At 41.0% G+C, this 16,749-nt stretch overlaps 1 protein-coding gene across 18 annotated transcripts in view; it reads right to left on the bottom strand.

Moving 5' to 3' along the window:
- LOC133643381 (R3H domain-containing protein 2) overlaps window positions 1-15,571 on the bottom strand; it is a 134,787-nt gene extending 119,216 nt beyond the window's left edge. For 14 of the 18 annotated variants that reach the window (XR_009824677.1, XR_009824678.1, XR_009824676.1 and 11 more), the window contains exons 1-2: window positions 15,249-15,571; window positions 14,890-14,975 (exon numbers count right to left, since the gene is read on the bottom strand). The gene's annotated coding sequence lies outside the window, so the exon portion shown is untranslated. Of the gene's footprint in view, window positions 1-9,795; window positions 9,844-12,531; window positions 12,579-14,889; window positions 14,976-15,248 lie in introns of those variants that run through there. The other 4 variants (XM_062037906.1, XM_062037907.1, XM_062037920.1 and 1 more) reach the window with 4 other exon arrangements.
- Window positions 15,572-16,749: the final 1,178 nt, after the last annotated feature.

Below are 16,749 nucleotides of genomic sequence, written 5' to 3'. Positions count from 1 at the left end.
AGCTCAAGCTTAAATGCGTTAACTTTAGGATTTGAACATTTGACTGCTTAACACACGTATCCAACTGTGTAACAAAATGCATTAGTCAGATAAGACAAATTTCATCAGGGGTCCCCTTTAAGTTAAACTCATGACGCATCAAGTTGAAGGATATTGGACGTTTGAAACGGAACTATTTTAAATAGGTTGTTGCCTTACATACATATCTGTAATTAATATGCAACTGTAATTATATAATACTTGTTTATTTTGCAAAATGGTGTGTTTTAGACTGCAATTTTGTTCAATTAAGGGTACTTATTACAGACAAACTTGTCTATAGTGACCACTCAAGGGAAACAAAGAAAGTGACCGCAATCGACAGGCGGCCAGTAAATGCAGGTTGGCCGCTATTTTAAATTTCTATACATGTTGACCTTTAAACAATTACGTATAAATGTGCATGTATCCGGAATTGTAGTAAACCATAACTAAAATACAGTGTTACAAGCTTTCTAAGCTTAGAATAGAATAGAATAGAATGGACTTTATTGTCATTATATTTACATTGCTATTGAATTTGAGCCTGCTCACTGTTGCTTACGTGAATAGGTTGCTGTTTTCCATTCATGCCAGACCTTTGGGGATTACTCAACTGCGCAAAGCGTAGGGGAGCTTCGATGAGACTTGCCGAGGCCCGGCACAGCTGCATGGTCCGGCTGCTTGCGACTCCACCGCAAATCCCGCTTAAGATATTAATTTTTACGGACGGTCTTATGGCAAATTTTGCCATCGGTGGCCGCTATACAGAGTCAAAAACTGCTCTGGGATGCAATATGAACGGCCACAGGCTGCATTATGCGGTGGCTATAACACAATTATGCGGTGGCTATAACACTACTTTTTTCTGCGCGGGACATTTTTGTGACCGCTAACGGAAAGTGGCTGCTAACACAGGTTTGACTGTACATACACTATATTGCCAAAAGTATTTGGCCACCCATCCAAATGATGAGAATCAGGTGTCCTAATCACTTGGCCGGACCACAGGTGTATAAAATCAAGCACTTGGGCATGGAGACTGTTTCTACAAACATTTGTGAAAGAATGGGCCGCTCTCAGTGATTTCCAGCGTGGAACTGTCATAGGATGCCACCTGTGTGAGAAATCCAGTCGTGAAGTGAAGTGAAGTGAATTATATTTATATAGCGCTTTTCTCTAGTGACTCAAAGCGCTTTACATTGTGAAACCCAATATCTAAGTTACATTTTTAAACCTGTGTGGGTGGCACTGGGAGCAGGTGGGTAAAGTGTCTTGCCCAAGGACACAACGGCAGTGACTAGGATGGCAGAAGCGGGATCGAACCTGGAACCCTCAAGTTGCTAGCACGGCCACTCTACCAACCGAGCTATTTTCTTACTCCTAAATATTACAAAATCAACTGTCAGCTTTATTATAAGAAAAGTGAAGAGTTTGGACTCTAGAGCAGTGGAGACGCGTTCACCTGAGTAATGAATCACGCTTTTCCATCTGGCAATCTGATGGACGAGTCTGGGTTTGGAGGTTGCCAGGAGAACGCTACATTTCGGACTGCATTGTGCCGAGTGTGAAATTTGTTGCAGGAGGAATTATGGTGTAGGGTTGTTTTTCAGGAGTTGGGCTTAGCCCCTTTGAATGCTCCAGGATACCAAAACATTTTGGTGTGGATGAACTTGACTGGCCTGCACAGAGTCCTGACCTGAACCCAATAGAATACTTTTGGGAGGAATTAGAACGGAGACTGAGAGTCAGGCCTTCTCGACCAACATCAGTGTGTGACCTCACCAATGCGCTTTTGGAAGAATGGTGGAAAATCCTATTAACACACTCCGCAACCTTGTGGACAGCCTTCCCAGAAAAGTTGAAGCTGTAATAGCTGCAAAAGGTGGACCGACATCATATTGTACCCTACGGGTTAGGAATTGGATGGCACTTCAAGTTCCCACCAAGGACTGTTTTCACTGCTGGACTCTAGGAAGAGGTTCCGCAGCCTAAGGAGCAGAACCTCCAGGTTCTGTAACAGCTTCTTCCCTCAGGCCGTAAGACTCTTAAACGCATCATAATTAAATTATCCCCTCAACTACCCCCAAAATGGATTAACTCGCTGGAATAAAAGAGACAATATAACATACATCCATAAACATGGACGCATGTGAAAAAGTGCAATATATTTATCTGTACAGTAATCTATTTATTTATTTATATTAGGGCTGCAACAACTAATCGATTAAATCGATTAAAATCGATTGTAAAAATAGTTGGCGATTAATTTAGTCATCGATTCGTTGGAACTATGCTATGCGCATGCGCGGAGGCTTTTTTTCATTTCATTTTGTTTTTTTTAATTTATTTTTTTTTATAAACCTTTATTTGTGAACTGCAACATTTACAAACAGCTGAGAAACAATAATCAAAGTAAGTACAAAACAGTACAAAACAGCGCCAGGGCGGCGCTGAGGCTACGTCTCATTAAGTGGAGGTAAGCTAGCCAATGATGTGTCATGTGCAGCTCACGTGACGACGCCGTCTGGAAACATTCGAAAAATGGCGCAGGTAAACCGTACGGATAGTTCAGCAGAAAAACATCTTGAGGTTATTGCTTCAATGGAGAAAAGTGTACGACATAAGTCGTCAAAAGTGTGGGAACACTTTACTTTAAAGACTTCAAAGAAGACCGTTTCCTGCAAAATGGCACGGAAGTACAACATTGCTTCAGGAGCACCTGAAGAAGAAAACATGTTGGAGCCATGGATGAAGGGAACTCACAGTATGTAACTTTTTAAGTCCATAGTGGCAACAGGCATTCATGAGTTCAGCTTTTTTGTAAGTAACTTTAACGTTATGCCTTTGTTGCAATGCGGGGATGATAATGTTTCTCCGGCACATTTGACTCTGTTTTGAGAGAGAAAACGCACGGTTACCAATTTGGAAATAAACGTAACGGACAGAAATATCTCAGGTTGGTTTCATAATGGATCAATGTAGCCGGGCCGATAAAGCTATATAAATCTATTTAGATTTGAGTGACGCTTTAGTATAACTAAACGTTATGAAGGTGCTGGAATATTTCATGCTATTATTTAGAGGCAGCCTAAAATGAATCCTTTATTATTCACAACAGAAACGTGTACAATATCTGATTCAGTTCTGATGAGTTACATTTCTGTGTTATTATTGGTGTATGCTGCACCCCCAATGTCCAGAACATGGTGCCAGTATGCTGGGTTTTTTCAATAAAATACTGGAAAGGATAGAAATGTAGTTTGTCTGTTTTATCCGATTATTAATCGATTAATCGAAGTAATAATCGACAGATTAATCAATTATCAAATTAATCGTTAGTTGCAGCCCTAATTTATATATATTTATTTATTTTATATATATATTATATATATTATTATTATATATATTTATTTATTTATATATGCACCTTATTGCTTTTTTTATCCAGCACTACCATGAGCTTATGTAACAAAATGTCATTCTTATCTGTGCTGTAAAGTTCAGATATGAATGACAATAAAAAAGAAGTCTAAGTCTAAGTCTAATATGTGAGTCAAGGCAGGTGGCCAAATACTTTTGGCAATATAGTGTACGTCTCACTTGTCTGCTATCGTGTGCTTTAGGGTTGGCAAAAATTCTGATGCCAAGTCCCAGTTGCAAATTAATTCACTTTACATTATTTCCAACGGAAAAAAATGCAATGAATGAGAACTAGAACTTTGACTTCGGCAAGAATGTTTCACTTTAGAGGTTCTACACATCAACAAGCAATAAGTCGCTGCAATTAGCAATGACAAGGATAAGTGACATGGTGAGGGGAAATATGTGGACAAGTGTAACTCAACAGATGGCCTTCAACAGCAGCACACTGCTGATTCAATGAGTCACCTCCATTAAATTTGTCTATGAAGAACGCTGCACTCAACCATACAAGCTTCAAATCCACAATCACCCTATATGAGTCACAAACATCACATTCAGCAATATCTTCACTAACTCTGCAGATACACAGAATATTTTGTATTTTCAAGACAATCATAACATCAAACGTGACCATTTTGACGTCAATGGTCATTTTGGCATGAGTATAAGTAGCATCACAACTTGTCCAGTACAAACTGACACACATATTTCTGGGTATTGTTTTTCCTTTTCTGAGACACATGCCGTTTTTCCCCACAGCAGACGTTTGAATCACAGCTCAAGCAGTCTGTGCAGTGATCGCACCTTGTGTGACACAAGCGCCTCTCCATCTATTTCCAGCTCAAGTGTCAAAATGTGAAGTCGCAGCCGCGTTTGTCAAGCATAAGTGTCATTCTATTCACCGTATTTTGGGCGGGAAAGTTGATGTGACATACTCATCAACGTCATAGAACTACAACTGTTATTGATAGAGGAATAAGAAAGCAATAAGTACCGGTATACTGATAATTCTAAGTACCTTCGTCCCTCTACTCAGTCTCTCTATCTCAATCCAAACCAGTTGAGGCAGAGGCTAGCCCCAAAGAGTCTGGATTCTGTTCAAGGAATTGTTCACATTCATCTAAGTTTTTTAAAAACTCTGTCTCATTCACACACCAAAAAATGCCTAAACCTAGTACCTGGTTACAAGGTGGGTCTTTTCAGCACTTTTTTTTTTTAAACTATTTTTTCTGTGCTAAAAAATGTTGATTAGCCGCTGACTCTGTCTCATTCACACACCAAAAATGCCTAAACCTAGTACCCGGTTACAAGGTGGGTCTTTTCAGAACTTTTAAAAAGACCCCCATTTTTTATGTGCTAAAAAATGTTGATTACCCACCGCGTTAGCGTTAAAACAATCTTCACCCAACCGAGTTGGGATTAAAAACAATCTGTGTCCATAGAAAACACATTCACAAGCTGTCATGTAGGGGGGCACTGCAGCCATTGAGTGTAAGGCAATTTTAGGCAATAAAAAGTGTCAATAAAGTCATCTCCGTAGTGGAACAATAAAAACATGGCGAGTCGGGGGAAGAGCGATATAGCCAATTGACTGGTAGCAAAGTAGTTCCTTTTAAATAGGAATGCGAAATAAACGCAATAAAGAAATAAAAAGAGGCGTTCCATCCAGGGTTTTATACTGCCGATTAAGATACCGATCATCTGTGAGTGAGATCGGTCGATACCAATACAGATCACATGTGTTATAGGAGTGCACAAATTTCTTAAGTTTGAAAAAATCATTAAAAATAGTTGGGATTTTTTAAAGAATCTATTTATTTATTTTACGTTTTTAGGCCTTCTCCATGCAACCACAAGGAGCGTTTATAACCTCTAACCTGTTTGGAAAAAGTTTAATGATAATTATTATAATCTACAAAATAATACATTACAAGAATCGGTTTAAAACGAGAACCGATTCTGAATCAAATCATCTACCCAGGAATCGGATTCGGATCGTATCCTTAGGGACCCTAATGATACCCTAGCACCTCCAAATCCCTCAAATCTAGACTCCAAACATCCCAGAACAAGCTAGTCAGCTTACTTCTAGACCTCCACCCCAGATCACACCTCACGCCTACCCACTTCTCCAAAGTGGGCTGGCTCAGGGTGGAGGACAGAGTAAAACAACTTGCACTGAGCCTAATCTATAAAATCCGCTACACCTCCCTGATACCGAAGTACATGTCAAACTACTTCCTTAACGTAAATGACCGCCATAACTACAACACCAGAGGGAGCTCTACTAACCACGTTAAACCCAGATTCCGAACTAACAAAGGTCTTAACTCATTCTCTTTCTATGCCACATCAATATGGAATGCACTCCTAACAGGTGTAAAAGAAAGGGCATCTCTATCCTCCTTCAAAGCCGCACTAAAAGAACACCTCCAGGCAACTACAACCCTAAACTAACACCCTCCCTTCCACATAATACCTTTTCGGATTGTAAATAATCAAATGTAGACACTTTTTCTTATACCGTATTTTCCGCACCATAAGCCGCACCTAAAAACCACAATTTTTCTCAAAAGCTGACAGTGCGGCTAATAACCCAGTGCGCCTTATATATGGATTAATATTAATATTTATTTTCATAAAGTTTAGGTCTCGCAACTACGGTAAACAGCCGCCATCTTTTTTCCCCGTAGAAGAGGAAGCGCTTCTTCTTCTACGGTAAGCAACCGCCCCCATAGAAGAGGAAGCGCTTCTTCTTCTACTGTAAGCAACCGCCAAGGTGAGCACCCGCCCCCGTAGAAGAAGAAGCGCGCGGATATTACGTTTCATTTCATTTGTGTGCTTCTGTAAAGACCACAAAATGTCTCCTACTAAGAGACACGCGTACAAGGTTCCACTGACTTTTGATATTCATTTGAACCGCACTGTGGATACAACGGGAACACGTACGGTGAATATTCGCACCACAGGGAATGAGAAGTCGTCCTTCACTGTGGTTCTAGCTTGCCATGCTAACGGCCAGAAACTTCCACCCACGGTGATATTCAAAAGGAAGACTTTGCCAAAAGAGAACTTTCCAGCCGGCGTCATCATAAAAGCTAACTCGAAGGGATGGATGGATGAAGAAAAAATGAGCGAAGAGACCTGGTGACTTTTTTCACGCAGCTCCGTCCCTGTTGATCTATGACTGCATGCGCGTCCACATCATAGATGGTGTCAAAAAACAAGTGAAGCACACCGAAGAAGAATAATTTGAGGGATTTGTGGATGAGTAATAACTTCAGAAAGTGAGCTTTAAATGTTTATTTTGTGTGTTGTGTGACACTAACGTATGAGCAACGTTGAGTTATTGATGTTGCTATTGCTCTGCACTATTTTGAGTGTTACTATTTTTGTGATTGCACATTTGCACATTACATTTTGGGAGTGAACAGAGTTGTTAGAACGCTGGTTTGTAATACATTATTAAAGTTTGACTGACCTATCTGACTGTTTTTTTGACATTCCCTTTAGCGTAGCGTAGGTGCGGCTAATAACACGGGGCGGCTAATAGGTAAACAAAGTTTTGAAATATGCCATTCATTGAAGGTGCAGCTTACAACACGGGGCGGCTTATGGTGCGGAAAATACTGTACTTTCTGATCTCTCTCTCTCTCTCTCTCTCTATGTCCACTACTTGCTGTCCATACCCTTCCAAGTCAGTCCTACACTGTTTCAATGTCCATTTCTCTGACGATGCAATTGTTGATGCTGATTGTTAAAGACTGAAGTGTTGATACCAACCAAACCTAACCACCCCCATTTCCCCTCCATATCCCACAGCCCGGATTGTAAATAATGTAAATAATGTAAATAATTCAATGTATATACTCTGATGATTATCTTGTGTGATGACTGTATTATGATGTTAGTATATATTTGATAGTATATATCTGTATCATGAATCAATTTAAGTGGACCCCGACTTAAACAAGTTGAAAAACTTATTTGGGGTTTACCATTTAGTGGTCAATTGTACGGAATATGTACTTCACTGTGCAATCTACTAATAAAAGTTTCAGTCAATCAATCAAAACCCAAAGATTAACATCTCAAATGTATTAACTGTAAATGTTTTCCATTTATCTATAGTTATATTATTTCTTGGTTTCACGCTAGCTTAGCGGTTAGCTTAATAATTAGCATGCCTGCTACTGGCTTGCTCTCGGTGTGTACCATTTTTTAGCCTCGTCCTCAAGTGATAATGATACTTGGTAATGATACTTAAACTATAAAATGCAGATATACTGTGTTACTTGTATTGTTGCACCTCTAGTAAACACACATGAATTAATGAACAAAATGATAGTTGTCAGCTGTTGTCATATATTTACCTCAATCAAACATAGTAATGTCTGTTACAACATACTGCAGTAGTAAACAGAGATGTGGTACTTGGTATAACCCTGCACAGGACAATCAGCCTTTAGTATAAAAAATAAAATAAAATAAAAATAAAAGTAATATTAAGTGAGATTGGACGATATGAAAAAATGTATCCTGATTTTTTTTTTTCACCGTATCACCCAGCCCTAATATATTTAGTAATCGCAGGAGGCAGCTTACTTACATCCTAAATGCTGCTGCTTAAGTCCTGACTAGAACCAGGAAATACGACCATATTAGGTCACTGCACTAGCTTCCAATTGCTCAGAGAATAGACTTTAAAACAGCTGTCCTTGTGTACAAGTCTTTTCATGGTCTTGTGCCAAAGTACATTTCTGACATGTTAGAGCCATATGAACCATCTCAGGGAGTGGTCTGATAAAAAAGTTAGCGCGTGCTTTGTATTACCTGGCCGTCGAGAGAAAACTTTGGAAAACATTGAATGCTTTAGACTGGCAAAGCAGACTGTATCAGTTATTGTCCGCCATGTATGTCGCGGACTCAACGTCTGGGTCCAGAGTATATAAAGTCACCAAAAAGGAATGGACAATGAAGGTGAAGGCAAAAGAGTGAGTGTCCTGACCAGATATCTAGATACCTTGTTTGATTGATGTAAAATGTTCTTTATCACATTGTTTACGTGTCTAATAAAGATTTGATTAATTTATGTCTCAGGTGTGATTCACAACAATAGGGCCCCACAGCACACTGGATTCCAGTTAAATGAAATACCACAACACTGGATATTGTTCAGATAAGTTAAATTTAATTTAAGAACTTGCACACAAAGCAACACTGGAGGTCACTATGACATGCGCATTTTCCGCGCATGCGTATTAGGTCGCGTTGCGTCGGCGGACGGAGGGGAGGAGGGGGTCTTAAACGAGCATTGTGTGTGTGTGGAAAAGGATAAAGTTAGGTGGGATTTACCCTGGATAACCGGCTTAGTGTAAATGGGGCCTAAAAGTGCTGCAAGAGTTGACTGACATATGTCATGTTGGTGTTCCTCACTCAAAACCTGCAAGACTTAGGTGTTTGTTTTTTTATATGACCTGTTAATACATCTGCTTTCACTGTAGTGTTTCTATTGCTACTCTGCACTTTTGTTTAATAAAGGTCCTAACTTGATTGTGAGTTAAGTAATGTACAACTCTACCTCTGCCTACATGTTCAATATTGAAGTCTGTCAAACTTTGTCAATATTTTATTTAGCCATTTTGTTAATCGTTTTGGTTGTGTATATTTGACCTCAGGGCGTTCAATCGTTCGCAAGTGGACTGTTTAGTGTGTCTTGGAAGACGTTTCGCCGCTCATCCGAAGAGGCTTCATCAGTTCGTGCTAGTCTGACCAATCTAAGTCTATTAAAACCAACTGATGAAGCCTACTCTGATGAGCGGCGAAACGTCTTCCAATACAAACCAAACAGTCCAGTTGCGACCGATTGAACACCCTGAGATGACAAGGACCCGGATGAATGAGAACCTTCATAGGTATCAATCAATCAATCAATGTTCACTTATATAGCCCTAAATCACGAGTGTCTCAAAGGGCTACACAAGCCACAATGACATCCTTGGCTCAGCTCCCACATCAGGGCAAGAAAAAACTCAATGAGAAACCTTGGAAGGGACTGCAGGTTTCTTATTGTATCCCATTGGGTTGAGTTTTTTCTTGCCTGGATGTGGGATCTGAGCCGAGGATGTCGTTGTGGCTTGTGCAGCCCTTTGAGACACTTGTGATTTAAGGCTATATAAATAAACTTTGATTGATTGATTGAAAAGGACTGTGAACGAATTAAAAAAACGGGCGGTTCCCTTTTAAATGGATATTGCCCACATGACACCAGTTGTGTATCCAAATGTGCTTCACATTCAATGCCCAACAACATTTAGCGTAACATCGATCACAAGTCTGTTTCAAACTCACGTTTTTTACCTGCAGGGTTCATGAGAAGAAACCTTCAGGTTATGTGGTCTGTGGAGAACAGATGGGGGTGTGCTTTAGAAGCTGGCTAAAAAAAAGATTGTGGCCATAAACCGAGAAGTTGGTCAAATTTGACATTGAACTCAGACCCAAAGATGGCGAGAAAGACACAAAAAGACACTAGCTTGCGGATTATGGTGAATGGATTATGATGAATTCTTCATTTAAGAGAAGATATAAACATCCCATTAGTCTGCAAATCAGTGAGAGCAGACAATGTACAGTAAGTGATTGTTTTATGTTCGGAGTTTGTATTTCTTGTTTAGCACTTAGCAATACTGCCACATGATGCTTAGTGTACTAGCACACAGCTTCTAAAAACGTGTCGCCTAATTTTCCTTATATTTAAGCTAAAAAATGTAAGGTTCTGGATCATCACTAGTCCCAAAGTAGTTGTTGTCCCTAATGAAGTCTGCCATGATTAGTAACAGTTGTTGAAGGAAAATGCGGACGTTGTGATGCGTCTGTGAAATTAATGCGCCTCCGTATGCCTAACATGTGCAAAATATGTAAATATTACATGTTATTATGAATGTGCCTGTTACTACATTACATATATATTTAGAGCATGTAAATAAATCGATGGATGGTTTTTTAGAAGGCTTTACAGGCGGAATAAAGCAACTCCGATTAGCCCATTTGTACGGAGCCCCTAAAGGGACAGTATCTCGCCATACTTTTTGCCCGATCGCGCCATACTTTTTGCCCGATCGCGCCATACTTTTTGCCCGATCGCGCCATACTTTTTACCCGATCTCGCAAAAGGTTTTTTTCCTAGGTCAGTGAATCGGAAGTAAAACAGACACAGTACCCATTACGAAGAAAAAGCCCCCTCACCCTGAGTATTCTTTTCAGATATCTCTCACTTATGTCAAAGCCATGTCTACGTGCAAGAACGGATTTGATGTCTCTATACGTTAGGCCAATACTAAAATAGAAATCAATAAACTCCTCCCACGGATGATGGGTAGGCTCCTCCATCGCTTTGTCCGTTTCACTTCCGGTTCACTGACATAGAAAAACCCCATAAAAAACCCTTTTGAGAGATCCCGCAAAAAGCATTGAGAGATCTCGCCAAAACATTTTTCCCTCCTTGTCCCTTTAGGGCACATATGTCAGAGTCAAGGCCCGCGGGCCATATCCGGCCCGCGAGAAGGTTTTTTACGGCCCTTGGGATGATCTTGATTTATTATTAGAACCGGCCCGCAGACCGCAGATCTTTTACACGCACCAAGCGGATGCCGGTCCAAGGTTCCGAAAGGGGGCGAGCGGCCCGCCGGGACGCGCCTGCCGGCCGAAGGGCTGCAGCCCGGCCGTCAGTCGCGGAGCCCGCCGTGCCACGCGCGCCAAGGGGGCGGGCCGAAACCCGGCCCCGAGGCCCTGAGACTTCTGCTTTGTTTCCCCAAACCGCGCGTCACCGCCGGGCCCGCACCACCGTCGGGCTGCAGCCCGAGCGTCGGTGGCGGAACCCGTCATGTGCCGCGCGCGCCAAGCGGAGCGGGGGGGTCAAGCGGGCCGAAACCCGCAGGCCACCCCCTCACCACGAGGCCCTGAGACTTCTGCGTTTGACCCCTACGCGCGGCCCGTCGGGACGCGCCCGCCGTCAAGCCACGAGGGCCAGCCGTCGGGTCGCGGAGCCCGCCGTGCCACGCGCGCCAAGGGGCGGGCCGAAACCAGCGGGGGGTTTCGGGCACCCAACTCGCCTCCCTCCCACGGAGGGAGGAGGGGGGTTTAATGTGAACATTACTGTGCAATCACATATTTAGAGTTTTTACTCAATTCAAGTTTAAAAGTTAAAGTTTAATATTTGTTTTCACTGCATGTTACTTCTCCTTAAACAAAGTGTTGTTTTTGATTTATAGATTTTTGCACTTTATTTTATTGTATTTCAATTTAATTATATTTTAAAAATATTTCAGTTGAGTGGATGATAGAAAATTGCTATTATTGTTTTTTTCTTTGAAGTAAATTTAGCCCACTTTTGCTAAAATAGAAAATATAGGCTACTGATGGTGCCTTGAATACCGGTTTCTTTCATTTAATGTTCATGTTATGGGGATTTTTATATAAAGGAAATTTGTCTTTTGTGTCTGTTGAAAATTAAAGATTACTGACAGAGCCATAAGAAAATATTGCTTTATTTATCTGATCATATTGGAATATATTTGTTAGGTTTTCAGTAGGTTCAATTAGGTTCACTAGACTATATGCGTCATTTAAAAATTTTTCAATGAACATTCGAACAGTCCGGCCCTCGGCTTGTAGCTACATTTTTTATTTGGCCCTCCGTCCATTTGACTTTGACACCCCTGCTTTAGGGGCTCCGTACATTTGTTAGTCGACTTTTGCAAGTGTTTATTCATGAGTTAGAATGCATTACAAAAAAAACGTGTTCTTGTCTCACAAAAAGACTGAATGAATCGGAAAAAACGTGCAGTTCCCTTTCAACTGGATATTGCCCACATGACACCAGTTGTGGTATTATATGCATTTGTTGCTGGCGGGTATAAATACAACTATTGTCACCAGCCAAGCATCAATCAATTTGAAGGATTGTCGTATTCATCATATAACATCGTATGTCGGTGTTGACAAAAACAACCTGGGACTTTAAAAATGGTGCTTCACATTCAATGCCCAAGTAAAACAACATCGATCACAAGTCTGTTTCAAAATCACGTTTTTTTCCTGCAGGGTCCGTGAGAAAAAACCTTCAGGTTATGTGGAGAACAGATGGGGGTGTGCTTTAGAAGTTGGCTAAAAAAAAAAGATTGTGGCCATAGACCGAGAAATTGGTCAAATTTGACATTAAACTCAGACCCAAAGATGGCGTGAAAGACACAAAAAGACACTAGCTTGCGGATTGTGGTGAATGGATTATGATGAATTCTTCATTTAAGGGAAAATATAAACATCCCATCAGTCGGCATCCCAGTGAGAGCAGACATTGTACAGTAAGTGATTGTTTTATGTTCGGAGTTTGTATTTCTTGTTTAGCACTTAGCAATATTGCCACATGATGCTTAGTGTATTAGCACAACGCTTCTAAAACGTGTCGCATAATTTTCCTTATATTTAGGCTAAAAAATGTAAGGTTCTGGATCATCACTAGTCCCTAACTAGTTGTTGTCCCTAAAGAAGTCTGCCATGAATAGTAGTAGTTGTTGAAGGAAAAAGCGGACGTTGTGATGAGTCTGTGAAATGAATGCGCCTCCGTATGCCTAAAATGTGCAAAATACGTAAATATTACATGTTATTACGAATGTGCCTGTTACTACATTACATATATATTTAGAGCATGTAAATAAATCGATGGATGTTTTTTTTAGAAGGCTTTACAGGCGGAATAAAGCAACTCAGATTAGCCCATTTGTGCGGAGCCCCTAAAGGGACATGGATGTTTTGCGAGATCTCGCCATACTTTTTGCCCGATCTCGCCATACTTTTTGCCCGATCTCGCAAAAGGTTTTTTTCCTATGTCAGTGAACCGGAAGTAAAACAGACACAGTACCCATTACGACGAGAAAGCCCCCTCGCCCTGAGTATTCTTTTCAGATGTCTCTCACTTATGTCAAAGCCATGTCTACGTGCAAGAACGGATTTGATGTCTTTATACGTTAGGCCAGTGGTTCTTAACCTGGGTTCGATCAAACCCTATGGGTTCGGTGAGTCAGCCTCAGGGGTTCGACGGAGCTTCCGCCGCGGAGGTCAAGACACACACGACTCATCGTGTAAATAAAAACTTCTTTATATCGGTTTTATGGATACGGCAACAGCAGAAGTCAGACTGATTCGCAAGTGTGTAATTTGTTGTGAGTTCATGCACTGTGTCGGGTGATGGGTAGGCTCCACCATCGCTTTGACATAGAAAAACCCCATAAAAAACAATTTTGTGAGATCTCGCAAAAAGCATTGAGATCTCGCCAAAAAATGTTTCCCTCCATGTCCCTTTAGGGCAGTGGTTCTTAACCTGGGTTCGATCGAACCCTAGGGGTTCGGTGAGTCGGCCTCAGGGGTTCGGCAGAGCCTCCGCCACAGCGGTCAAGACACACCAGACTCATGAATTGATTAACGTGGACCCTGACTTAATTAAACAATTTGAAAAACGTAATCGGGTGTTACCATTTAGTTGTCAATTGTACGGAATATGTACTGTACTGTGCAATCTACTAATAAAAGTTTCATTCGATCAATCGTGTAAATAAAAACTTCTCCCTATCAGTGTATCTGTACTGTAAAGTTAAAATTTGAATGACAATAAAAAATAAGTCTAAGTCTAAGTATTATGGATACCCCCAAACAATGTTCCCTCTAATTTTCCATCTGATTTGCAATTGTGTAATTTGTTGTGAGTTCATGCCCTGTGTTGGTTTTGTTCTTTGAACAAGGTGATGTTCATGCACTAGTAAAAAAAAACTATAACTGTCTTGAATTTTAAAAATAAATAAATAAAATATTTTTCACTAAAGAAGGATTCGGTGAGTTCATGCCCTATGTTGGTTTTGTTCTTTGAACAAGGTGATGTTCATGCACTAGTAAAAAAAACATATAACTTGTCTTGAATTTTAAAAATAAATAAATAAATAAATTGTCACTAAAGAAGGATTCGGTGAATGTGCATATGAAACTGGTGGGGTTCGGTACCTCCAACAAGGTTAAGAACCACTGCTTTAGGGGCTCCGTACATTTGTTAGTCGACTTTTGCTAGTGTTTATTCACGAGTTAGAATGCATTACAAAAAATAAAAACATGTGTTTTTGTCTCTCAAAAGGATTGTGATTGATTTGGATATTGCCTACATGACACCAGTTGTGTATCCAGTTGTGGTATTCTATGCATTTGTTGCTGGCGGGTATAAATAAAACTGTTGTCATCAGCCAAGCATCAATCAATTTGAAGGATTGTCATTCAATGCAAAAGTATAACATCTTATGTCAGGTGTTTAAAAAAAACAACAACCTGGGACTTTAAAAATGGTGCTTTCACATTCAATGCCCAAGTAAAACAACATCGATCACAAGTCTATTTCAAACTCACGTTTTTTTTCCTGCAGGGTCCGTGAGAAGAAACCTCCAGGTTCTGTGGTCCGTGGAGAACAGATGGTGGTGTGCTTTAGAAGCTGGCTAAAAAAAATAAAAATAAAAGATTAGCCTGCCTACAAGCTAACAATAGCGCATATAATTAGCCACACACGCGCGCACACACACATTAGCATACAAGCTAGCCTTTTTTTTCCATGCGCGTAACACCGCGCTAACACAACAAAACATACAAACTGCCAACCGACGCTCTAAAACGCCAGGCTGGGAAGGGAATCTCTCGCACGCCGCCGACTAAGCACTTGTCAGCCGGGGCTGCTGCTGCTGCTGCTGCTGGTGGTGGGAGCGAGGACTTACCAGGGCTAATGCTAGCTAATGCTAGCTGCTCGGTGCCGCCGCTGCTTCACTGCGACCCGCGACTGTCAAACTATCGCTGCCGCTGCTGCGTGAGCCGGAAGCGGCGGGAGCTTCACCGAGAGCCCGCTGGCTCCTTTGGCAGTGAGATACCGGAATAAAATCCCGACAGATAAACTATAACAAATGAATAGAAATGAAAGAAAAATACGATTTTCCCTGCCGTCTTAGCTACGGCTGGTGAGTGTGTACACCGGAGCGGCGTCACTTTTTTCCCCCGACGGCAGTGGCGTCCTCCGGGCCTTAGAGAGGCGCTCTAACCCCTAACACGCACTCCTTCACATCGGTACGGACACATTTGATAGTTTTATTGTTTTATTTATTTATTTTTAAAGCCTTTATTTATAATATTCAACAATGTATTTTATTTAAAACAAAATTGATTTTCAAAACCTTTATTTATAATATTCAACATTTACAGTATTTTAAACTGGGACAGCCTTCACACATTAGCAGACTTAAAAGCATACTTGCCAACCTTGAGGGTTGAGGTGGGCGGGGTCGGGGTGGTCGCGGTTCTTCTTCTTCTTCTATGGAGTTTATTGGCGGTTGGCAAACCAACAAAGGTGCATTACCGCCACCTACTGGACTGGAGTGTGGGACTGTAAATTGGGATTCAAAATAAATACAAATAATAATTAACAAAATAAATAATAAGAAAAATAAAGAAAATAAAAAATAAAATAAAGAAATAAAGAAACAAAACAACTAAATAGGGAACTTAAATCCTCTCCATTAGGCCTGTGTCTATCAGATATGCCATAAGATGCTTGAGCATAGCTTCTGCCTCTGCTCCTAGCAGGTTCCCAACACTTAATATCATCCTGGATTCCTCTGCCGCTGCTGTTAGCGTCCTCCTTTCCTCCTCATACCCTCTACATTCTAACAACACATGCTGGACACTTTCATCCTGCCCACATTGGTCACATCTGCCATCAGGGTGTTTTCCTATCCTGTGTAGTGAACTATTCAGTCCTGTGTGCCCTATCCTAAGTCGTGTGATCACTGCTTCTTCCCTCCGGCTCCTGCCCCTCCTCCTTCCCAACCCAACGTGTTTCTGTATGTTGTAAAGGTGTCTTCCCGTGTCTTGGATGTCCCAATATTCTTGCCACACTTTACCCACATGTTTCTTGATTATTGATTTACCTTCTTCCCTACATAACGGTATGTCCATATCTACAGTGTGTGATCTGAGTGATTGTTTGGCCAGAATATCCACTCCCTCATTCCCTTCTATCCCTACATGGGCAGGAACCCAGATGAAGCAAACAGCTAATCCCTTCTTATTCATTCTGTGCAGTTGATTATGTATTTTGAAAATGAGATCTTGCCTACATGACTTCATGGTTTTGATGCTTGTAAGTGCTGCCCAACTGTCTGATGCTATTAGTGTATTTTTATGGTTATTTCCTTCTATCCATTCCAACCCTAAAATGATAGCTGC

This window comes from Entelurus aequoreus, linkage group LG26, assembly GCF_033978785.1.
Source record: "Entelurus aequoreus isolate RoL-2023_Sb linkage group LG26, RoL_Eaeq_v1.1, whole genome shotgun sequence".
In the NCBI taxonomy this organism is placed as follows: domain Eukaryota; kingdom Metazoa; phylum Chordata; class Actinopteri; order Syngnathiformes; family Syngnathidae; genus Entelurus; species Entelurus aequoreus.
The sequence above is the reverse complement of the archived record's forward strand: the minus strand, read 5'-3'. Positions and strand labels throughout refer to the sequence as shown.